Consider the following 26,871-nt stretch of genomic DNA (forward strand, 5'->3'; position numbering starts at 1 on the left):
TTTTGTAAAATAGTTAAGAATTATACAAATGGGAAATGTATTTCACTCAAGGACATAGTTTCCTGTATAACTGATACAGAGGGTTCATCACACACCTGAAAAATATTATACCTTCTGTCTTTACTGTGCATTGCATGCAGCATAGGGAGCATTTAATGGCTAAAAAGATAGGGTGTTTAAATGCATCACTTTTAATTGTCAAAACTGTAAACTTTAAAATTACATCCCATTCCAGACTGTCTATTCCACCAACTGTGTTAAGAAAATGACGAACATTTCCAGACACTGCTGTTGTATTCCAAGATTAGGTGGCTGCCCAAAGGAAATTGTTTGTCGTTTTTTTGCACTTTGCGGCACAATTATCTCCTTTATTTCTCATAGTGAGCTGGAGAAAAATTGGTTGATGCAAAGACAGATAGACTCAGTTTATTGAACAAGACCTTACAGGGTAAAACACAATAACCTAAAAGATAGGAAGCTATTGTTTCTTTCCTTGAAAAGCTTAAAGTCTATTGAAGCAATATCAGATGTCAGGAATCTTAACAATTTCTAAGTCTGAACATGAATGCAAAGGCACTGAAGGATGAAGACATTACTGTTTATGTGAAACATCTAAAGCAAATAAACACATCTCAAGGAAAGATTTAATGACCTGTTAAATCTCAATATCCTATATTGGATCCATTTGAGGAAAAAACACCAATGTTGATGCAGAAATTGATCTTCAGAGTGATATAATTGAACTCTAAGTTCTATCAATTTAAAAAGGTTTGGGTTAATAGTGATCTGTTGAACAGATTTGCAAAACTATGGGAAAACTATGAATTTTTTTTTTTAGTTTTCCCTCAACATATTTAGTTGGATGGGGTTTCATCAAGTTTGTTTCCTTGACAAAATCCAGGAATAACAAGAGATGATCTTCCACTAACACTATTGAATATAGAGTTTGACATCAAAAACACTTGCCTAGGAACATCAAACTCGAGGATCTCACTTAAGTTATTTTTTAAATCAAGTTTCACATCATCTAATTTATCCTTAAGATTCCCTCAACTCATTATGTACAAACCATTGCACTTGAATAATCTTTTAAATATTTTGTAATATGTACATATCTAGAATTTAATAAGTCAAGTGAGATTTGGAACAAACCAATTTCCTCAATGTGTCTTTTATCTAGTTTCATCATTTACTGATTCTCCTCTACTTGCTTTGAGGAACAAGAATAAGATTGGAATTACTTTATCCTGAAGTATTCTACTGATATTTCAACAACAAAAGGCACTCAAGCTATTTTTGAATTGAAACAAAATATTTCTCATTATAGATATCACTGAAAAGTGCTGTGTTGATTCTCCTAATCAAAGAAGAACATTTGAAAGGAATTATGTGATGTCAACAGTTGACCTCCATCATCACAAAGGAATACATTTCCTTAAAGAAAATAATTGCTGTATAAATATTAAGTTTGGCGTTATTCTCTGTAAATTTATTTTAATACGAAGGTCTACAAAGTAAGGGCATTTGCTTTGAGTTGTCACTTGATTTTAACTTTCTCATCCATTGATTAGAGCAGAAACAATTACAGAAGTGAAATTGCTTGGCCATAACACATAACGTCTGTAGAAAAGGAAACAGTTAATATTTCAGGTTGATGATCTTAAATCACTTCAGATTTTACATGAACATGACTTGTTTGCTTTTCTCTCTCTCTATAGATGCTGCCTGACTTGCTATGTATTTCTAAATTGTTTTCTCTTCATTACCCATTTATGCTATCTTTTCTGGTCGTTTTAAATGCACAGGCTGGTCATCAGTCCCTATAACACTCACCCAGAGTGATATTTTTTCCATATTTCACATTTTCTCATGACATGGAAGAAGACTATTTAGCTCATTGAGTCTAGGCTGGCTTTGAGAGCAATGAATCACCTTTAAGTTTTTTTAAAAACATAACATGGTAAAAGCTGACTCCGACCATTTAAGCACATGCCACCCAATTAGCCTACAATATGCATAAAAATTTGGAGAGAAAACTCACGCAGAACACACAAACTCCTTGCAGGCGGTGCCGGTGTTTCTGCAGGTTGTGCTCAAATACACACTTCAAAAGATACTCCAAAGAGGTTTTAATGCAAGGATGCTCATGGGTACATATGAAATATTCTGATATACAATGCCCTCCATAATGTTTGGGACAAAGCCATTTTTTTTCCTTTGTTTGCTCTTGTGTGCCACAGTTTTAAATTTGTAATCAAACAATTCACGTAATTAAAGTGTACATTCCAGATTTTATTCAAAGTTATTTGTATAAATTTTGATTTGACCATGTAGAAATTGCAATATTTTTTATACATAGTACCCTCATTTCAGGGCACCATAATGTTTGGGACATTTAGCTTCACGGGTGCTTGTGAGTACTCAGGTATGTTTAATTGCTTCAGTGGTGCAGGAAAAAGAGAGCTTAGCTTGCTTCCAGGGTTTTGATCACCTTTCGAGTCTGTAGTTACCATTTTTCAACATGAGGATCATAGTTGTGGCAATGAAAGTCAAAGAAGCCATTATGAGGCTGAAAAATAATAACAGTACAAGACATCACCCAAACCCTAGGATGATTAAAATCAACAGTTTGGAAGATCATTAAGAAGAAAGAGCATATTGGTGAGCTCACTAATCGCAAAAGGACTGGTATTTCAAGGAAGACCTCCTTTGCTGATGACAGAATTCTCATCATAATGAAGAAAAATCTCCAAACAGATGTTCAAAAGATGAGAAACACTCTCAAGGAGGAAGGTGTGGATGTGTCAATGACGACTGTCTGCAGAACACTTCATGAACAGAAATACAGAGGCTACACTGCAAGATGCAAATAATGACAAAGATGGTATACTCTGGATCTTGAGCAGTACTTTCCACCTACCTCCACGCTGCTCTAGCCATCTTTCTGATATAGGTTAATTTTGGTTTTGTCTATCCACAAAACCTTTTCTCAGAATTCAGCTGGCACATATAAATATTTCTTGGCTAACTAATCTGGCCATCCTTCCTATGGCTAACTTGTGGTTTGCATCTCAAAGTTTCTTTGCCCCAACCATTATGGAGGGCACCGTATTTTACTTTACTAAGAAACTGAATTATGATCTCCGATTGAATAATCTGTAGATAGTTTTTTTTAATCTAGCTATTCTCAATATTAATGCTTTTTTTTGTGGTGCATTCATTTTTAGCAGTATTGTTTAGATTCTCTGTGGTGTTACTGCTCTTAAGTATACATGAGCATTTTAAAGTTTTTAAATAAAAAGGATTATCTCTTTAAATATGCATTGATTAATCTAGTGTCTGTTACCCCAGCTAATATGCAAATTATTTTGTGAAAGCTTTGGGAGGAGTGGATTATTTCAAAATGATTACCATTCAGAATGCAGTTTATAAGCAGAACCTATTGAGGAGATGTTGGGTTTGTTGGTCTGCTGTGAGGTAGTTGATCTTATTGCAATGGTAGAAGAAAGTAACTCGTCTCTATTCCTTGAGTGTGGGAAAGTAAGATTGTACAGAAATCGTGCTTTCTACTTGAAAGTACACATTTGCCCATCTGCTATCTACTTTCACACAATAAACATTTCTCAAGGGGGCCAAATGTATGGATTTACCATGTGTGGATGCTGCAATTATCTCTACAACTCACTGTCTTATGAATTTTGGCTGAAGTCTTGTAGTGACAATTGTAATGGATCCGTGTTAATATCAATTCTTAGTTTAATGTTAAAACTATATTTTATCTAGATATGGTTTAATAAGTTAGTTTAGGTGGTTACAGGGGCACAAAGACAACATGTTAGGATTTTAAACACTCATGATTCTTTGAGATAGAAAACAGAAGCCAGTTTGAAATGAAAATGGATGCTGATTGAAGTTAGAGTCAAGAAGATGAAAAGGATTTATGTTGGTTCTGGAGATATTGGAAACAATAGATGTTCGATCGGAAGCACCTGTATAAACACATGGCCATTTTAATTCTGAGGAAAGTAGACTTCTCGGAGACATATGTGGACTTAAATGCTTTTACCACATTCGTGTCAAAAGACCTTATGAGCTTAAAAGATAGAAATGATGTCACATACCGTATGACATGAGAAATGGGTTGGAAATGTATTGTTGAAATGAGTGACAGAGTTCAGTTTGGAGAGTACAGACATTAAAACCTTGTGACACTCAAGGTTGGAACTTTGTGAAAGACAGGGTTGAATTACAGTAACCTGAATAGATGCAGTTGTGTGTTACTCCTGGGGGAAAAAAAGGGGGAACACAGAATAAGTGGCTTTTGAAGTAAAGAAGACCTCTTCTCCGTCTCTTTGGAAAATATGACAATTCTGCTGAGTCACTTCATTTAACCCTAGTCTGGGTTTGTGAATTCATTGTGGAAGAAAATAGCCATAGTACTGTCTCTTTGAAAAGAAGTCTGATTCTTCATGTGGAAAACAGATTCCAAAATCTTCAGTAAAAAGATTTGATCCTGGGAAGACAGGAATTGTATTCCTCTTTCACAGAAGGTACATTGGTGGCTCAAAAGATGTTCACTTCAATTTAAAGAATATCTCTCAAGGCATCTCATCAAACAAATTGAGTAAAGGGGCCTGAAAATTTGATGTTTAAAATCACTTTATAATTATTTATGAACTGAGAATTGAAGACATTCAAGCACAAGCAAGACTAAAATAATGCTGACGTCTTTTTTTAAAAAAAAAAGCTCTCTCGCTCTACATTGGGATATAGTCGGGTTAAATTTAGAGTTAAATTTAAAGATAAGTGAGAAATGTTATGTTATTGATTAATAAAAAAAAATTGTATTTACTATTGTCTGGTGAATTTTCCATTGCTGTTCCTTTGTTAGTGCTAACAAAGTATTATAGTCCCAAACAAACAAAAAAAAAATTAAAAGGGTTGTTTGTTCATAACACGGGATGGATTATATCATATTTTATATTGTATATAGATATGTTTTTGAAGGAGATAGATTGCAGGATTAGTGTAAGTCACAAACAAACACTTCACAAAACAGATCTCATTTAAAATGCAAGAGCTTTGCTGAAAGTGAGTCGTGCAGGCACCAAGAGCCTTTGGAAAGACAATAAAATAAGGAGACTGCTTTGCTTAAGAATTTCAAAAGCAGGTGTAAATAGATTATTGGAATGAATGGACTCAGAAGTTTGGGTCCAGTGCCACAATCTGTCTGGATGCAGTTTGCTGTTCTAAGAAGGTCATGTGGTTTTGCAAGCAGAGAGAGAGGAGACCAAATAGGCTTTCTCTAAGAGAGAAAGAACTGGTTTCTGCACTCATAGCAAGCTTGCAGCTTTTTGAAACAATATTTTGAAGAGTGGTTGTGAGTTCTGAGTTCAGCCTGTTGAAAACCCTTGTGGTCCATACAAGAGGAAACGGCTGGCTGGAGCGTTTCACCTGAAATAAGGGAAACAGAAGGAACTCTGTGGTGACCTGTAGAAGAAAAGGTTATCATTCGGAAAACCCTGATGGGGCAAGTTTATTCGAGAAGACACTGAAGTGGCTGATCGGAGGGAGTCAGTTTGTGTGTGTCCAACGAGCAACAAATCTCTCTAAAAATCAACAAGAACCTTCCTAAGTGGTAACTATTTAAGAACCAGAGCCTGGTGAAAATTCATAAATGTTAAATTCTGTGCACAGTCTAAGAATTGTCTGATGCCAGTGAACTTGGAGGAGTGAGAAGTGAAATTGGACTGTGAATCAAATAACTTTTCTGAACTTGTACACATTGCATACACATGTGCTTAGAATTAGAAGGGGGGTTAAGTTAATAGTAATAAGTTAACGTTTGATCCTGTTTTATGTTTAAAGAAAATTAAAAATGACTTTTGTTTAAGTAACCATTTGTCTTGGTGAATTTCTATTGCTGCTGGGTTTTTGGGTCCTCTGACCCTGTAACACACAAAAAAAGGTTGGAAATGTGATAATACAACTGATAAAAAGTAATTGTGTTTAGGTATGGAATGAACTGCTAACCATCTTCAAATGCTATTTGTCTTGATTACTTTTTGAACTTGGATGAAATTTTGCTGCTAAATTTTTGCTACCGACTTCTATGACACTAATTCAAAATGGGTATGACTTAATTTTGAATGTTGATTACTGAAGCTATATGCAGTGTACTACAAATTTGGTATCTGGTGCTTCCGATCGAACATCTCTTACATAGTAATTACCTCATCCTCTGAATTTGTGTTTATGAATTTGGAAATATTCATTTGAAAAATAAATTTGTATTAGAATTTAATGGTCAAGGTGAAGAGCAGTTTTAATCAAAATTGCATTGAAAGGCAACTTTAACAATACACAATAGATTATAATTATCTATGAATGAATAGACCATTTTCCAGCTTCTATTTTGAAAACTGCACAAATTACTATATTCCACCACCAAAGCCTGCACATCTGTTTAATTTTTCCTTAATTCAAAAAACATTTTGATAATAATAATACACTTGTATCAACAATGCTGTACGGACTTGAGCAGCTTTGAATAATGCACTTGCATCAACAAGTATTCTGGAAATACCTTTGCTTTCACTTCGTATAGTAATTGATACAAATAAAAGTTGGAAGCATGCAAGCCAGTGGGTAACAATGCTTTTCTGAAACATTCTTTCTCATCCCTTGAAATGGAGACACAAATTTGTGCATTGAAATACAGGAAATAGAATATAGTAATGGTTAGTTTGGAAATGTTTTATCTGTAGCGGCGGCTCCACTGCTAACTGAAGGATCGCACAACCAGACGGGTTGAGTTCAGTGAGCAAAAACTGATTTATTGTAGGCTGCCTGGCTGGTCCGGACCTGGCTGAGAACCGCGCTGGGGGGCCCTGACGTCACTGGGCCGTCAGGTGGGTCCCCCAGCGCGGGCTTCTGAGCCCGGTGCCGAGGTCAGGAGGAAACCCCTGACGGCGCCATTTTGGCCGGCTGCCCCGCCACGTGTGTGATAAGTGGGGCGGTTCGCCTGCCTAATGGCATACTGCCACACAGCCCCCCCCCCCCCCCCTCCCAGAACTGGCACCAATGTCCTTTTTTTGCCTGGCGGACTCACTTCTTGGGTTGGGCCATAACTACTGGTTCGGTTGGGTCGAGGTGGGCTGGCTTTAACCTGTTCACCATGAACAGTTCCCTCTTACCACTGATGTCCAGTGTGAAAGTGGATCCTGAATGCTGGATGAGTTTGTATTGCCCTTCGTATGGTTTTTGTAGAGGTGCTGTGGATGGATCCCACCTGATAAAAACGTACTCTGCGGTGTACAGCTCGCTGGGGACATAGGAGGCCCGTGTGCCATGTCTTGGCGGCAATGGGGTGTGAAGGAGTCCAACTGGTCCTGGAGGCAGGGAAGTAGACTGTGTGGTGACTGCTAGGGGTTGTGAGGTGCATTGATGAACTCACCAGTTAAGGCTAGCAATGCACCGTAGACCAGCTCGGCTGATGACGCCTGTAGGTCTTCTTTGGGTGTCGAGCGGATGCCCAGGAGCACCCAAGGCAGCTCGTCCACCCAGTCGGGGCTGGTGAGGTGGGCCATAAGTGTCGACTTAAGGTGGCGGTGTAATCACTCGACTAGCCCATTGACCTGTGGGTGATAGGATGTGGTGTGATGTAGCTCGATCCCCAGCCTGTTGGGGAGCTGTGCCCAGAACGCAGAGGTGGACTCGGCACCCCGATCACTGGTGAGGTAGTTCGGGACGCCGAACCGGGCAACCCAACCGTTCAAAAGCGCTCGGGAGCAGGAGTCCGTGGAGGCATCCTGATCGCCTCGGGCCATCGAGTGATGCGGTCTAACACTGCGAAAAGGTAACGGTGACCTTGGGAAACGGGTAAGGGTCCGATGATGTCGACATGTATGTGGCTGAACCATTCCCGGACGTGTTTGAAATCTTCTACAGGCGCTTTGGTGTGCCTGTGTACCTTGGAAAGCTGGCAATGGGTGCAGGTACTGGCCCAGTCCGCAATCTGCTTCCGATACCCTTGCCAGTTGAAATGATCTGCCACCATATGGACTGTGGACCTGATGGAAGGGTGGAAAAAGTCATGGATATGGTGGAAGATTTGCCTGCACCACTGCTGGGGAACCACTGGTCGTGGGGTTCCTATGGAGACTGCACAGGATGGTGGCCTCACTGTGAGGAGTCAGGTGGTCCTGGAACCGCAAGTCCATGATGGCAGTTCTGAAGGCCCGTGTCTCCTCATCAAACCTCTGGTCCTGGGTGAGCTGGTCGAAGTTGTGGCTGGATGTCAGTGCGCAAATGGCCGTGAGAGTGCATCGGCGACCACGTTGTCTTTCCCTCCCTTGTGTCGAATGTCGGTGGTGAACACCAACACAAAAGAGAAGTGACACTGTTGGTGGGCCAACAAGGGATCTCTTGCCATAACTAGTGCCTGAGTGAGGGGTTTGTGGTCGATAAAATTGGTGAAAGGCCTCCCCTCCAAGAAATAGCAGAAATGACGCACTGCCAGGTATATGCCAAGCAACTCACGATTGAAAGCGCTATACTTGCGCTCTGGCAGGTGAATGAGTCAGCTAAAGAATGCCATTGGTTTTCACTGTCCGTTCACCTGCTGTTCCAGGATGGTGCCAATGGCTGTGGCAGGGGCATCGATGGTGAACACCATTTGCAGGTCGGTGCATGGGTGGATGAGCAGGGTAGCCTTCATGAGGGCATCTTTTGTGGCTTCGAATGCCCTACTGGCCTCTACAGTCCAGGTGAGTGTCTTGTCTTTGGCCGTGATGAGGGCGAAAAGTGGCTGCATGATGCGCGCAGCACCTGGAATGAAGCAGTTATAGAAATTGACCATACCCGCGAACTCCTGTAGCCCCTTGAGGTAGTCCGGGTGTGGGAACTCCCTGATTGCAGTGACCTTCATAGTGGCAGGTGTGGCTCCTTCGGCCATGTTGGTATGGCCCAGAAACTGCATGGACTCTTTCCTGAACTGGCACTTGGCTAGATTGATTGTTAGCCCGAAGTTGGCCAGTCGGGAGAAGAGGGTTCGCAGGTGAGACTTGTGTTGTGCCCGGTCTCTGCTGGCAACAGGGATGTAATCCAGATAAATGAATATGAAATTCAAATCCCTGCCCACTGTGGCCATAAGGCACTGGAAGGTCTTGGCATCGTTCTTGAGCCCGAACGGCATGCATAGGAACTCGAACAAGCCAAAGGGGATGATGATGGCCGTTTTGGGTATGTCCTCGGGGTGCACCGGGATTTGGCGATACCCGTGCACCAGATCGACCTTGGAGAATACCCTCACGCCATGCAGGTTGGCCGTAAAGTCCTGGATGTGAGAGATTGGGTAACGATCAGGTACTGTTGTGTCATTAAGCTGTCGATAATCTCCGCAGGGGCGCCAGCCACTGGAGGCTTTCAGGCCCAGGTGGAGTGGTAAGGCCCAAGGACTGTCGGAGTGTTGAATAATCCCCAGCTCCTGCAGATGCGAGAATTCTTCCTTCATTATCTGGAGCTTATCCGGTGGGAGTCAGTGTGCCTTGGCATGGATCGGTGGGCCTTGGGTGGGGATGTAATGAATCACCCCGTGGCGTGGTGAGGCGGTGGAGAACTGCAGCTTGAGGAGGGACGGGAACTCATCCAGGAATCACTAAAAGTCTTCCTTGGCAAGTTGACTGTGGCCATCTGTGGCTGCTCTGTTCGGGAGGCGTTGAGGCAAATAGATTGGAAGGTGCGGGCATCTACCAGTCAGCTACCTCAAATGTCGACCAGGAGTCTGGGCGAGGAGGAACTCGACACCCAGGATGGCAGTTAGAAGGGACGAAATGGTGAACCTCCACAAGAACTTTCGCTGGCTGATCTGGAAGTGGATGGTCTTGTCTCCATACATTCGGATCTCTGTCGAATTGGCTGCACGGAGGGGAGGTCCTCGAGGCCGGTTCTGGGACTCAATGGCTGTGGCTGGGATGACACTGATCTGGGCCTCAGTGTCGACAAGGAAGCATCGGCCACTGACTGAATCCCGCAGGTAGAGAAGGCTGTGTTCTTGGCCAGCCGCCGAAGCCATTAAAAGCAGCCAGCTTGCTCGTTCCCTGGAACAAGCAGGGCTGATGACACTTCCAAGCCTTGGCTCCCCAGCGCTGGTGGAAGAAGCTGAGGCCTGAAGTTGATGACTTGCTTCTGTCTATGCTCTTTGAGGCGCCTGCAGTGGCTGGGTGAACCACCACAGTGCTAGAGGAAGGCTTGGCGTGGTCATGCCCATGACTCGTAACCTGCTGGACTGCTAAGCCCTCTGGGAATCGTTCGAGCCATAGCTCCTGAGCCTTTTGAGTGACCTTCCTAGGGTTGACAAAGCTCTCCTGGGACAGTAACGGCTGGGTGTCTTCAGGCAGATGGTCGAGGAAGATGCGCTCGAAGAGTGGACAGTTGGTGTGATCGCCCATGAGCGTGAGCATCTCATTCATCAACTCGATTGGAATTCTATCCCCCAAGGCGTCGAGGTGCAACATCCGAGTGGCATGCTGGTGCCTGGAGAGGCTGATGGAGCCAGTGAGCACCTGCTTGATGGTCCCATACTTATCTTCCGTGGGTGGTGCTGAATGAGGTGCAGCACTCGTTTGGTGGTGGCCTGGTCCAGGGCAGTGACCACATGGTAAAATTTGGTCGAATCCGATGAAATCTGGCGGAGGTGAAACTGAGCCTCTGCATGGCTGAACCAGGTCTCCGGCTCTTGAACCCAGAGGTCAGGAAACTTGATGGCTATAGCGTTGATTGAAGGGTTGTTCATGTTGGGTTCAAAGATGTTTGAACTTGTCGGGGTCACCAATTGTAGTGGCGGCTACACTGAAAGATCGTACAACCAGACAGGTTAAGTTCAGTGAGCAAAAATTGATTTATTTCAGGCTGTCTGGCTGGTCTTATACTCCCAGCCCGGACCTAGCTGAGAAATGCGCTGGGGGGGCCCCGACGTCACTGGGGCGTCGCGTGGGTCCCCAAGCGTGGGCTTCTGAGTTTGGTGCTGAGGTCAGGAAGAAACCCCCGGCAGCGCCATTTTGGCCGGATGCCCCGCCACGTACATGACAAGAGGGGCCGGTTCGCCTGCCTAATGGCGTACCGCCACATATCAAGCATCAATTAGGGTCTTGGAGGCTAAAATTATGAGAGGTTACACTGTTTAATTAATTGAAAAATGCTCATATTGCAGTATGTTGTTATTAAAAACTAGAATCAGTGTTGCCAGTATGCAACCATAATTGGTACACAGGGGAATTAAATATTTAGCATCAGTAATGTAACAGTACTAAGACACAAATTTCTATTTCAGTAATGAAAGGGATTTACTGTAAGTGCAAATGGCTGCAATGACAGCTGTGACAAGGGAAACAGTCTGGACTATTTCAATAGGACTTTTCATTTGATGGCAAGCTTTGCCACATTATTTGCTGGTAAAAGATCTGCATGTTCAATTCCCAAATGTAATGCATTACCAAAAGTACTGAGATTTCTAATTGTAAATGGGATGAACAGTTGACCAAATGTCTTGCCTTAAGTGGCCGAAACATGAAGATCTCACCAACTAACATGACATCATTTCATGTTGTTGTCAGTAAAAACATAGATGTCAAAAAGATCTTGTTTGTTTTAAGTTTAATTACATTTTCAGCATAAAAAGTGCTTCCACTGATACAACATGAAAAGTCAGATATTTTGCTCTAATGAGCTGAAGTGGTGGATGGCTGAAGATCCTGAGGGATTCATTCACTCAATTAACTGTACTGCAGTATTTGGTTTGGACTGTCTTTTAGATGCTGTTTAAGCACATTTAGAGAACTATCTCAGTTTTCTGTATTCCATTCAACCAAACTGAATTAAGTTGTTTTATCTAAAGATGATACTATACTAAGAGCTTGTCCAAACAAAAGAACTTACTGAGAATCTTTCACATCCGTCTCTGATCCTGTTTATTGAAAAATATTTTTAAAAATTATAAAAGACACAAAAAAAATCTTGTTTGGTGACATTTGGATGAATTTCTTCTAATTATTTGACCATTTTAACTTAATTACTTTTATTTAAATGAACACCATAAAGATATTTTACAGAAAATATACATTGGAGCTACAACATATTATTGAATTAATTTCAGCAAGATGCAATCAAATACATTGACATATCTAACCCTAGATTTTTGTACATATTTAATTTCTGTGATCTTTTTAAAAATATGGTATAGATAGAACAAATATTTTGTAAATACATGTAGGAAATCTCATTGATGGTACAAAATCGACCATCATTTAAGAATTGATGCTAGCTTATTTTATTGGGAAATATTCTGGAAATAACTAATTGGATTTATTATTATTGTTTGGCCAAAAGTGACATTCTTTGACTGCATTCTGTGAGAAAAATGATATTTGTATTTTTTATATATATATAATCAAGCTCATTTAATTGTTGTTTGAGATGCATGCACAATACTTATTCTTTATCAAAACTATAATCTGTTGTATGTTGTCCTGGTGGCATATGTTACTTTAAATTACATATGCTGTTTGCTTTGCCTCTATCAGTCATCAACTCATCAACTGGTCCATTCATAATGACTTCTGGCATCTCATCAGGGGAATTCTGAACCACTGTATACTGTTCTATCAGCATTGGTGCTTCATTGTGGGAAACTGTTTACTGTCTTTTTGTAAATCGTACAGTGCTGTTAAAGGATGATGCAGCAAAATGAAACCATATAACCTTGTAGCAGTTGCTTGAGATTGGAAGTTTATGTTGATTGATAATTTAAAGACTCTTTTTTTTTTTTATGGAGGGGGTAACTCTTTTACTTGGTCACTAAGCCACATCAAGAAGTCCACCATACAATAAATAACACTGGACAACAATTTTTTTTCAAAGGGTTTGCTTTATTTTTTTAAATTGGGGATTATGATAGTCAGCTTCAAGATGAACATTGATAATTTCAGATTTGCTGATTCATGTCGGAAGTAGGACAAACATTTAATTAGCTTTTATTGAATTTAGCATGTTTAGTGCATAATGATGTTGACACATTGTGTTGGTTCAACTGACCTAAAAAGTGTTTTGGCTTTGATTTTCATTTGTACTCCATGTCTAATGCCTCTTATGTCAGTGTTGAACAATAGTTGGCCAGCATTGATAGATTCTAGTTGCTCTGATGCCACTTTTCCACAGCCATGATGTCCTAGTGAAACCTTTCACCACGTTTGTTACTGACTGCACCAAGATCAGCAAGGAAGTCCTAATGCAAATTCAGAAAATGAATTTTAAATGGCCTGTACACTTTATAGTTTTGTATGTTTGAAGTACACTTAAAATATGACAGGAAATCACAAGAATAGTTTGTATCTTTAAAAAAAATATGAAAAAGGGGTGGCATAGTTGGCGTAGCTGTTAGCGCAATGCCTTTACAGTGCTAACGATTGGCACAGTTTTGAATCCTGCACTGTTTGAAAGGAGTTTGTATACTCTCCAAGTCTGCATGGAGTTTTCCTGGGGGCTTTGGTTTCCTCCCACAGTTTGAAATGTACTGGGGGGAGGGGAATTGAAGGTCAATTGGGTGTAATACCTACTGCATGTACTCATGGGCAAAAATGGCCTGTTACTGTGCTGTATGACTAAAGTGTAAAGTTTTTTTTAAAGAAATGGAAATGTTAAGGAGATTTTCTGTGATCAGCAGCCCAAAATCCATGAAATACACCCAAAAGTGTTTAGGAAGCAAAATACTAATTCTCCAGTATAATTAGAAAACAACATTTTATTTGGCTTCAAGGTTGTCAGTTTCTTTTTGAAGAAGGTCCCTGATAATGAAGGATTGTGGATCTTTTTTTTTCTGACAGTGCACTAACCTTTCACTCTCCTTTTGTGCTAAATTCTCCCAAAGCTTTTTCATATTTCTACAACCTTTGCACTGAATTAAAACACAAATGCCCTTTGATACTTTGTCAACAATAAACTATTCACCCCAATATAAGGTTGTATAATTTGGCAACATTTAATAAATAATTAGTCCTTGTAAGAAATTATAACTTCATTATCATGCCCCTGAAAAATATCTTTTCATTTTTTTTTTAAATTTTGGATTTTATTTCCTCTTCTTTCTAAATTTTATCATTATAAAAATTGTGATGGAATTGTAATATTAATCTTTACGTATATAAAATTATATTTTTTTTTAGTCATTATTTTGTGGGTTTGGACCCAGGGACAATTACACTCTGAGAGAAGCCATTTTTGGAGTTGCAAAGTTTGGTAAGCAACCCAATAAAACTAGAAGTGTTTGTTCATGGAAATATCTTGGACAATAGGGCTGCTCAAGGAGACCATCTAATTAAACAAAAGGCTCTTTGCTTGTTTACCTATGTTGTTAGAATGGAGATTCAGATAGCATCTGTTAAAACAAGAACAGGCTTTTAACCATATAACCATTTACGGAGCAGAAACAGGCCATGTTGGCCTTTCGAATCCGCACCGGTTCACTGATTTTGTGCGCCCTCTTCAGGCATTGGTCCCAGTAGATTTTCATTCAATAACGATGGGTGAATTCAATGCAGGTGGAGCAATTTTGTGAAAAAAAAACCAAGCAGCAATGTTTGTAAACTTATTTATTTAATTCATGCAGTACAAAAGAATAAAATGTCAATGGTGGCTGTTATAATAGACGCAGAGAAAACCTTTGATAGGGTAGAATGGAATTATTTGTTTTGTGGTCATCAGACAAATCAGAGGCATTGGCTCGTAAAACATTTGGAAGAGACAAAGTTGTGTGTTTTTAGCATATAGATGTGAAGTAACTTAGAAATAAACTTTAAAGACAGCAATGATGTTATGTCACATGATTAAAGACATTTTGAGACCAGAAGAAGCAATTGTTTGGCCATCCTGCAAGTAAGACAGGATTTCAGATACTAACCAGAAAGGTACTGTTTCGTGTTGCTCCTGGTCAAAGGAGAACACAGAATAAGTGGCTTTCAAAAGAGAATGACCCCTTCTGACTGTCTCTGTAAGAGAGAGAGGACAGACTTGCTGTGTCCATTTCTACATGGGTGCTTCATGTAACCCTTGCCTGGGTTGGTGAAATCATTGTGCAGAGATCACAATACTGTAACCTACATGCAAGAGAAGGAAATAATTTGTACGAAGAAGGAATTCTCTGAAAACTATTGAAATTTGTGAGTTGCTTCACACCAACTTTGTAATTGCTGTTGAGCAACAATTTAAAGAATGAGTTTCAAAACAAAACTGAACTTAAAAAAGACAATAAATACATAAGATGGATAATATTCTTAGTTATCCTAGGATTTTTTTTTAAAAAGTGGCTTGCAATCATGCAGACAGTACTTTTGTGCCATTAGAACAGTCCATAATTAATGTAACAAGGGGAGGTTCAAGTGTCTGATAGCTGTGGGAAAGAAATTGGTTTTCAGGCTTCTGTACTTATGCCTGAATATAATGATATTAGTTAATCAGCCAGCTCTCCACCAAAACTACCAGCCCCCCCACATCTCCATCGGGCACACAAAACTCAAAACGGTCAACCAGTTTACCTATCTCGGCTGCACCATTTCATCGGATGCAAGGATCGACAACGAGATAGACAACAGACTCGCCAAGGCAAATAGCGCCTTTGGAAGACTACACAAAGAGTCTGGAAAAACAACCAACTGAAAAACCTCACAAAGATTAGCGCATACAGAGCCGTTGTCATACCCACACTCCTGTTCGGCTCCGAATCATGGGTCCTCTACCGGCATCACCTACGGCTCCTAGAACGCTTCCACCAATGTTGTCTCCGCTCCATCCTCAACATTCATTGGAGTAACTTCATCCCTAACATCGAAGTACTCGAGATGGCAGAGGCCGACAGCATCGAATCCACGTTGCTGAAGATCCAGAATGGAGGGCCATCGCCTTCCCAAGATCGTGTTATATGGCGAGCTCTCCACTGGCCACCGTGTCAAAGGTACAAGGACTGCCTAAAGAAATCTCTTGGTGCCTGTCACATTGACCACTGCCAGTGGGCTGATATCGCCTCAAACTGTGCATCTTGGTGCCTCGCAGTTCGGCGGGCAGCAACCTCCTTTGAAGAAGACCGCAGAGCCCACCTCACTGACAAAAGACAAAGGAGGAAAAACCCAACACCAACCAACCAATTTTCCCTCGCAACCGCTGCAACCGTGTCTGCCTGTCCTGCATCGGACTTGTCAGCCACAAACGAGCCTGCAGCTGTCGTGGACATTACCCCTCCATAAATCTTCGTCCGCGAAGCCAAGCCAAAGAAAAAAAGAAGGAATTTTTTTTTAATTGCTGAAATGTGTTGAACAAAGTAGACAACAATTCCCCTTGCCAAATGTTGAAAGGAAGTAGAGGAATGGAAGAGAGTGCAAAAGCAGATTATTTATCACTATGAATTGAGGTGATGCCCAATATTTAAGTCTTCAAAATTATGAAGAATTTTGATATAGTAAAAGCAAATGGGTTGAGGAAGGACCAAAATTATATTGCCAAAAACAAATTCGAAAGTGTTCTCCTTGCTTGGATATGAAGTTTGCTGTCTCAGTATACATCATGCAAGCACTTGAGGCCAAATAAACTCTGAAGAGAGTAGATGGCTACAGCCACAGATAGCTGTAGGGAGGAAAGAAAATGAGTTGATTGATATGAAAAAAATATAATTTGCATGCTTTTGCTCTTGCATGCACATTTTACAAAAAAATTCATATAAATATTAAGCAATATATGTACATAATATTTATTCATGTTCATAATTTTTAAACTGCTAATTTGTATTAGTTTCACTAATCCAAAAGGATACATATACATAGGAGATATTTTGTTTATATGGGTAAGTCCACTTTCTGGATGGCAGGAGCTCAGATGGATGGGCATTTGGCTGAGACCAGTTGATAAGTCCATGTTCAAGGTGTCGGCAGCTGGGACGGGAGGGTGGCTATGGCCTACGTGAGAGTCTGAGATCGAAGCGTCGGGAGCTCTAGTGGGTGGGAGGCCTGGGCTTAGGTGACAGTCCGTGGCCGCATGTGGCTCTTTGACATATAATGTGTGGTTCATATGATTCATGTCTCAGCTAACACATTTTTGTGAGAGCCAACAATATATGTCAAAGAGCCATGGTTTATCCACCCCCCCCCCCCTTTATGAGGATAGGTTGAGTGAACGGTATTTTGTCCTTGGAGTGACTGAGGACAAGGAATGACCTGATAGAGGTGTATAGGATGATGATCGTGTGGATGGGCCAGAGGCTTTTTCCACTGGCTGAAATGGCTAACATGAGGGGAGCATAGTTTTAAGGTACTTGATGTACAGGGTAGATGCAAGAGGTAACAGTGTGGTTGCTGGATGGAATACATTACCAACAATGATGGTGGAGATGGGTACAATGGAATCCTTTAAGAATCTATTTGATAGTTGTATGGAATTGAGAAATGGAGTCTTGTGCAGTAGGGAAATTCTAGGCAGTTACTAGAGTAGGTTATTAGTTTGGTTATTAATTAATACTGTGGACCCAAAGGCTTGTAGATATCTCTGTTCTATGTATTCTTTTAATTGAAATAAACATCTGGAAACTAAATTGGTATGAACTTTTTGGGGAAAAATATCTAAAATCCAGTAATATTATTTTAATATCCATTTAAATGTAATATTGTGTGATTAAAATTCAACACAAAAAAAAAATTGAATTCTAATGTCAGAGGTTGTGGTAAAGTCTGCTATTAATGACTTGATGATCCTCATCCAGCAAGGTGCAACATTTTGTGGTTCTCCACCCCCCCCTCCCCACCCCACAGAGGGAAGAGTTCCTTGAAGACTTTATTTAAAATTTTATAACATGAATACAATAGAGAATTACATTTAAAGAAAAATAAAAAAAATTAAAATGGTATGATTACAATATTACATTGGAAAACTACACAAAATAACCCCCCCCCCCGTTAATTGTAACACAATATTAGTAATCTAACTTAAAATTAGTCCAACCCTCCCCCCCCCCAAAATAAAGAGTGAAGAGTTCATAAAATTAACAATATTATATATGGAAAAAAATATACCCACTTACAAAAAAAGAGATAAAACTTAACCTAAAAAAAATTCTAACAACAAAAAATTTTCTTTATCAATACTAAAATATCACGCTTAAACATATATTTAAATCAAACTTAAATGCATATAATTAGCAAACGGAGTCCACTTTAACTTATAAAAAGACATCCTATCCTGAATTGAAAAAGATGTCCTTTCCATAGTCAAACAAAATTTCATCTCCAAATACCACTTATCTAAAGCTAGTATATTTTTATTTTTCCAAGTAAGTGCTATACATTTCTTAGCCACGACTAAAGCTGAATAGATAAAGGAAATCTGATAATCCTCTAAACCTAAATCAATTAATGATTGCATGTTCCCTAATAAAAATATATCGGGATTTAATACAAGATGGATATTATATAAACTGTTTAAAAATAGATTGAATACCTTTCCAAAACTGTTGCAATCGATCACAAAGCCAAACAGTATGCAAACAAGTATTGGCCATCTGATCACATCGAAAACAAGAATCCAACTTACTAAGACCACATTTTTTAAAATTTCTCCGGCGTTAAATATAGCTGATGAATAAAATTATAATTAATCATCGCTAGTCTAGCATTAATTAATTTCCGAATACTATTCTAACAAATTTCCATCCAAGCTTCTTCAGCTATTTTATGTCCTAAATCTTTTTCCCATTTCAACTTATCTTTATCCCAGTCTTTTTTACTATCAATTTCTTGTAAAATACAATACAAATCAGATATATATCCCTTTTTTGGTATTGAAAGTACATATTCTTCAAAACTAGATTCAGGTAATAAAATCATATGTCGACCACATAACTGTTTTACAAAAGATCTTAATTGATAATATACAAATATAGAATTTCCACTATTACCATATTTCCTTTGTAATTCGTCAAAGGAACAAAAACAACCCTCAGAAAAACAATCAGATAAATTTTTTATTTCCTTCTTTTCCCATTGTTTCAAAGTGGCATTGGAGACCATAAAAGGAACAAGTTGATTATTATATAATGGCAATCTTCCAGAATATATATTTTTAAATCCCAATTTTTTATGTTTACTTGTCCATAAATTCAATAAATGTTTCAATATTGGCACATCGTAAGTTCGTAATAAATTTTTATTCCATCGAAACAAAAACTCATGAGGAAATTTTTCTAAAATAACCCCATTTACCCAACTAGGTGGATCGTCCATATTCATTAATGCACTAAGAAATTTAAATTGAGCTGCTTCGTAATAATGCTGAAAATTCGGTAATCTTAAACCTCCAAATTGAAAATCCCACATCAATTTTCTCATTGCTACTCTCGGAAATTTTCCCTTCCATAAGAATTCTCTAATCGCTTTATATAAGTCCTTAAAAAACTTTAAAAAAAAATAAGGAATTGACTGAAACAGATATTGTATTCTAGGAAAAATATTAATTTTTATGGTATTAATCCTCCCTAGTAAACCCAAAGGTAGATCCCTCCACCTAATCAAATCTAATTTAATCCATTTTATTAAAGGAAGATAATTAATTGAGTATAATTCTTGAAATTTCGTATTAACATTAGTTCCTAAATATTTAATTTGTGTAGTCCACTTCAAATTTGTAATATTGTTATACACTGAATAATCATCTTTACAAATTGGCAAAATTTCACTTTTAGCCCAATTTACTGTATAACCAGATAATTGGCCATAAATTTCTAAACGTTCTTGAATTGCAGGTAAAGAAGTATCCAGATCCACCAAATATAATAAAACATCATCAGCAAATAAATTAATCTTGTATTCCTCATTCAGAACTCTCATACCTTTAACATTTTCATTTTGACGTATTAGTTGTGCTAAAGGTTCAATAACTATAGCAAATAAAGCAGGTGACAACGGACATCCTTGTCTAGTAGATCTTGTCAAACTAAAAGATTCTGAAATTTGGCCATTAACAGCAATTCTAGCCTTCGGGCTATTATATAAAGCCTTTATCAATCCCATAAATGAAGAACCAAAACTAAATTTCTCAAGTACTTTGAACGGAAACTTCCATTCCACTCTATCAAAAGCCTTTTCTGTATCCAATGAAACCACTATTGGATAATTCAACTGAAATTTAAATTTATTTATCAAGGTTATTAACCGTAAAATATTATCTGACGCATACCTATTTTTTATAAATCCCGTTTGATCACCATGTATAATTTTAGGCAGATATTGAGCTTATCTATTAGCCATAATTTTAGCTACAATTTTATAATCTACATTTAACAACGATATTGGTCTATAAGAAGAAACCTGTAAAGGGTCTTTATCTTTTTTTAGTATAACTGTAATTATTGCGTTAGAACAAGACTCGGGTAATTGAAAAGTATTATAAGTTTGTTGTAATACATCCTTATAAATAGAAGATACATCAGCGTAAAAAAACTTTATAAAACTCTATAGAAAACCCATCTTCACCAGGTGCCTTTCCATTCGGCATATCTCTTATTGCCATTTCTATTTCATCATCTGTAAAAGGTTTATCTAACTCTTGTCTATCTTCTTGATTCAATTGTGGCAAGTTAATATTTTTCAAGAAAGAATCTATTGCGTCTCCAGTTACATCTTTACATTCTGAAGTATATAATTGTTTATAGAAATTACAAAATTCCTCATTAATCTCCTTTTGATTAAAAGTAATACCTGATTTCTTTCTAATCGCTGGTACAATCCTAGATAATTGTTCCTTTTTTAATTGCCATGACAAAACTTTATGAGCTTTCTCACCCCATTCATAAAACTTATATTTAGTTCGATTCATTAAACATTCAAACCGATATGTTTGTAATTCATTATATTTAAATTTTAAATTAGTTAACTGATTCTTTTGCATTTCGGTAGCATGTTTTTGAAATTCTTTTTCAGTAGCAGTTATCGTTTTCTCTAAGTCTTCAATCTCTTTAATTCTCTCCTTCTTTACTTTAGAGGCATAACTGATAATTTGGCCTCGCAAAAAAGCTTTCATTGCATCCCATAAAACAAAATGACTAGAAACAGAATTACAGTTAATACCAATAAAAATTTCAATTTGCTGTTTTAAAAAACTAATAAATTCAGTTTTTTGCAATAGCATAGTATTAAATCTCCATCTTGAAACTTTCTGAACATCTTGTGAACTCAAATATTCTAATAATAGTAATGAATGATCCGAAACCAATCTAGCCTTATACTCCACGGATGTAACCCTATCCTGCAAATGTGCTGATATTAAAAAATAATCAATTCTAGAAAAAGAATTATGTCGCGAGGAATAAAAAGAAAAATCTTTCTCTGTAGGTTTAACTCTTCGCCAAATATCAATTAAATTCAAATCTGCCATCATATTAGTCACTTGAATTGCCATCTTAGACTTCTTAATTACTCTTGGGTACTTATCCAATAAAGGCTCCAACACCACATTCAAATCTTCCCCAATCATCACATTAGAGTTCGATTGTCCAAGTAATAAAGACATATCCACAACAAAAACTGTATCTTCAACATTAGGAGCATAAACTTCAAGCAAAGTCCATGCCTCATTAAAGATTGTACAATCTTCCACCATTTTTCTCTTCGTTCTGTAACTGGAATGGTAGATTCTTATGTACCAAAATTGCCACATCTTTTGCCTTAGAATTAAACGAAGAATAAAAAACTTGCCCAACCCATTCACGTTTGAGTTTCAAATGTTCCTTATCTGTTAAATGAGTTTCCTGTAAAAAAAAGCAGAGGGAAGAGTAATTGTGCATGAAAAGGTTCCAAAATAGCATACTCTGTGAAAGAGCAGACAATATTGACAGTAGCTTCTGGAGTTCACTGTTGAACTGCCTTTAACGTACTCCAGAAGATGCCATTTGTTTGACCATGTTCAGACATCTGACATTTACAGTACATCATCAAGACACTAGTCAAATTCTTACCAATATATTTAAATATGTGTATCCAGTTTAAAAAACAGATGTACTAGAAACTGATATGGAAGCCAGGATTGAAAATTTGTAGCTGTAAAAGATCTGATCTTCATAGAGAATGTTGCATTTTGCTGGATGAGGATCATCAAATAGTTGGTGCTCTGGAAGAATTTGACAGGTTGCAGCTTCCTGTCATATTTTTCTAGTGCCTTAACATAAATGTCACATCCACTACCTGCCGTTATTCCTACCTGTATCAAGAGGATTTCATTTTATTTTCCCCCTCATTTGATTATGACCTTGTTGCTCTGCACATGGATTATGCGCAGGTTTCCCAAAATGCAAATAGTTTCATGGAGTTTCTGGAAGAGAACAGAAAGGAGAATAAATTGTTTATGGAAATAGCTTGAACGTTTGAGGGAAAGTAAACTGGTGCTCGGGACCAGCAAGAGGAACTTGTAATCTGGGGCAGATGAGCTTTGGGTAGAGAGCGCTGGATCCTTTTGATGAACTAGAGCCTTCAATCCCACTGTGCTTTTTGAGTTGAGAGACGGTATGTTTCAGAAGATGAGATTATGGTTACTGGTACTAAAATTGTAGTTAAACAATCTGCTGCTTTAAATCTGTGATCATGGAGAATGGAAAGATTAGTCACTAATCTCATATTACTTGAGATGGTCACCTTGGGAAAAGATTACAGGCAACACTATCAATGGAATTGACTGCTGGGACATTTGCAAAGCACCAGTACAGATGGTGCCTGAGAGCTAATCTGAAAAGGACCGTTCATCTTGAACCATAAATTGAGAGAAATTAATGATTGCATACCTTTCTGAGAATGGGAAATTTGAAAGGTGAGTCAATTCACCCACAAGACTTTGTAAGATGATTCAATAATGGGGAGCCAAAGGCTCTTGTAGAATTGTTCTGTAATTATTTACTTTCAGATTTATTGACAGAGTCATCCATAGCATAACATACAACCCTGAGATTCTTTTTCTATTGCAGGAAAGGCAGAATTACAAGTAATGGTAGTGCAAAAAAAAACTATGCTCAATGTACACGTAAACAAATGAGGAAATGTAAACAAACTGTGCAATACAGAGAAAAAAAATCAATAAAGTGCAGATGCAAGAGTCTTTAAATGACTCTTTGAGTTTGTTATTGAGGAGTGTGATTGTGGAGGGGTAGCAGCTGTTCCTGAACCTGGTGGTGCAAGTCTTGTGGAACCTATACCTCTTTCCTGATGGTAGCAGCAAGAACAGAGCTTGTGCTGGGTGGTGAGTATCCTTGATGATTGCTGCTGTTTTCTGATGGCAATGTTCCTTGTTGACGTTCTCGATGGTGGGGAGGCTTTTGCCTGTAATGTCCTGGGATGTGTCCATTACCTTTTGCTCTGGGGTACTGGTGTCCCCATACCTGATCATGATGCAGCCTTTTCCCATCACACATTTGTCAAAATTTGCCAGTGTCATGATGAACTTCCGCAAACTCGTGAGGAAGTAGAGGCACTGATGTGCTTAGCAGGCTGATATTCCTGGATGTGAAGACAATAGCAGTCACATTGCCCAGTCCACTTGAAAGGGAGAAGATGAGAAGCGTGATGGGGTATTGCTGACAAGCCACTTCAATCAGAACAGATAGTGTCACTGTGGTGGAAAAGAATGGTGAAAGAAACTGCAACTCTGGAAAAGTCATGGCTTCTGCTCTATTTCCTTTCTTTCTTTGGCTTGGCTTCGCGGACGAAGATTTATGGAGGGGGTAAATGTCCACGTTAGCTGCAGGCTCATTTGTGGCTGACAAGTCCAATGCGGGACAGGCAGACACGGTTGCAGGGGAAAATTGGTTGGTTGGGGTTGGGTGTTGGGTTTTTCCTCCTTTGCCTTTTGTCAGTGAGGTGGGCTCTGCGGTCTTCTTCAAAGGAGGTTGCTGCCCGCCAAACTGTGAGGCGCCAAGATGCACGGTTTGAGGCGATATCAGCCCACTGGCGGTGGTCAATGTGGCAGGCACCAAGAGATTTCTTTAGGCAGTCCTTGTACCTTTTCTTTGGTGCACCTCTGTCACGGTGGCCAGTGGAGAGCTCGCCATATAACACGATCTTGGGAAGGCGATGGTCCTCCATTCTGGAGACGTGACCCACCCAGCGCAGCTGGATCTTCAGCAGCGTGGATTCGATGCTGTCGACCTCTGCCATCTCGAGTACTTCGACGTTAGGGATGAAAGCGCTCCAATGAATGTTGAGGATGGAGCGGAGACAACGCTGGTGGAAGCGTTCTAGGAGCCGTAGGTGATGCCGGTAGAGGACCCATGATTCAGAGCTGAACAGGAGTGTGGGTATGACAACGGCTCTGTATACGCTTATCTTTGTGAGGTTTTTCAGTTGGTTGTTTTTCCAGACTCTTTTGTGTAGTCTGCTCTATATGGAATTGCTAAATGATATTGAGGGGGGGGGGGGATTGTGGTATTGGGAGTGGGATTTGTATTTGTTTTTGGTTGGAAGGTGGCCATGTTGATGGACTTGATTGCTGATAGCCGAGCCAGTGGCCTTCTAACTGCGTACTTGCTGCTGATCCTTCCCATCAGGCCCGGTAGTTGAAATCTTGCTTTTGTCATCATTCAGTGATCCAGCTCTGTAGAGAAATTTCAGTGCAGTTGTATGTGTGAATTGTAAGGACTGGCTGAGCAGGACTCTCAGCTTTACTAAGATAGTTTTGATCAGCCTGAATTAGATTGGGTGGGAAGGTGTTAAGGGAAATAGCATTGCCAGTTCCTTTTGTTTTCTCATGATATTTCACACAAACAATTAAATGAAGAGAGAAGCGGGACCAAATTAGAAAAGGTTGATTCTTTTCTCCCAAATGATTGCCTTGGAAATCCTGGTGACTTTTTCAACTGGGTCCTTTTTTTGGGGGGGGATGCGAGGTAAAGGAAGATGTCATGTTATCTACTACTTTCAAATGTTTATGTTCAGTAAAGGATATTTAGTTCGGAGCTCCATCTTGTTACTAGCTTACCAAATTTGTAAAAGAAGATCTTGCAGACATTACACAAAAGTGGATTCATATCTTGCATTTGATGTTCATTAAGAATCCATTGAACAAAGGTTATGAGATCTCTGCCAACTTCGACCATAGTATTTTTAAGCATTTTTTTTGAAAAGATGAAGGTTTGTAATAAATTCTAGAAATTATTGTTGGCTGAGAGACCAGCTTTTGAAAGGCAGGGAGGTCAAACAGGGAAGGAAACTGAGTGAAGGTTATTTTGAACACAAAAAAATGACATTTACTTATATGTGAAAAACTCAAAAATATTACAAAATCTTAATTAATCCATAACTAGAAATATATTTTAGATAGCAGAAAATATAATACCTTCACAGAGAATTAGTTTATCAACTTGCCTTAAAAAAAGACACCTCCTCTCAACCCATCTATTGATACATGCTAATCCCATTGCTGTCTCTGCAATATGATCTCTTGAATTGTTAAATTGTTCTAATATTGCATACTCTTGCTTATATTCCATTTTGCTTTATTTTCTCTACTATCTATCACATCTTAAATGTATTTCAAGTCTTCTCAATTTCCTCCAGGTTTGTCCACATAATAATTCTCTCCATTTTTAAAATTGAACAAGATTGGACAGAGGGTCATTTCTGAGCAGCGAGTTTAAATTTCAACTGTTGAGGAGGTCATTGTATTACATCCTTTCTGAAGATAAGGAAGATTAATTGTGATTGATTCTCCTTTAAAGCTAGTTGCGATTTGGTTCGTGTGACTTTGTGGTTTGTTTCTGTGCAATTTCATTCAATCTTTTTCTCAGTAGGTTAAAAGAGATCAATTCAGTGGAATTCACTATACATTAATAAATTTTACTAAGAGTAATGTCATTTTCCTCAGAAATTCTGAATTCAAAAATATTAACTTTTGCAGCATTTCCCCAAAAAATATTTTTTTCTTTTCAGATTTATACTTTGCATTGGATTGGATGAGCTACATTAATTTAACGATTTGAAAATGAATTGTATGTGAGTAAATTCCTTGCCATTACCTGAATAAATCTGAGAAATGTTTAAAGTGAGCTAAATAATTAACAAATTGGATCATTAAATGCTAAGACACACTGCAATAATCCAGAGATGGAAACAATTGCAGCTCTTCTGGAAAGGTGATGTTTGTACAGTGTTTTTATTTGATGATTTTGATTTTTTCTTTTCAACTGGAGAACAAAGTATGTTATCCTTAAACATACCTGGGCTATTATTTTTGTAGTTGAGAAAAAATTGTTGTCATCTTTTGGAGATGATTCAAAGGGATTTATTGACATCAGCTTCACTGGTGGAAATCCAGCAAATGTACTGGAATAGTGGTTTTTCACCTGTCAACTCAAGTAGTAACAGGAAATGTTGCTTGAAGATGAAAAAGATGACAGAAGTAGGTGCGTACCAGCCAGTGTGATCACAAAAGGTATGTGATAGACAATAAGTGACGTAAAATCAACTTATCTGTGGTTATTTGTACACAAGACACTAGTTAACATACTGATCAGTTGTTACTTCTTACACATATGTGCCTTTATTTTTATATTTGGAAAAGCACATTTATAACATCTTTTACTGTTTCTTTTCATTGCATTTATAATTAAGCCAGTTAAAAATACAAATTTGGTTGGCTTGCCATGAATTACCTTGCCAGAAAGAAAGTTGTTTGCCAATCTCATTATTTTCTGGTTGGCCATCTGAGGAACAGAACATCTGTCTGTTGTTTGCAAAGCCTATTCTCTACCTTTGATTTTTTTTTAATCTGCCTCCTTTGGGTAGGAGGGTATGGTGCTGTTGA

The 26,871-nt window shown here is 38.7% G+C and overlaps 1 long non-coding RNA gene across 3 annotated transcripts in view; it reads left to right on the forward strand.

Moving 5' to 3' along the window:
- Window positions 1–26,871, forward strand: part of LOC138744832 (uncharacterized) — a 216,380-nt gene that overhangs the window by 63,474 nt on the left and 126,035 nt on the right. For all 3 annotated transcript variants that reach the window (XR_011345793.1, XR_011345794.1, XR_011345790.1), the window contains exon 7: window positions 25,998–26,060. This is a non-coding gene — a long non-coding RNA (uncharacterized lncRNA). The remainder of the gene's footprint in view (window positions 1–25,997; window positions 26,061–26,871) is intronic.

The sequence above is a fragment of the Narcine bancroftii genome, chromosome 10 (genome assembly GCF_036971445.1).
Source record: "Narcine bancroftii isolate sNarBan1 chromosome 10, sNarBan1.hap1, whole genome shotgun sequence".
Lineage (NCBI taxonomy): Eukaryota > Metazoa > Chordata > Chondrichthyes > Torpediniformes > Narcinidae > Narcine > Narcine bancroftii.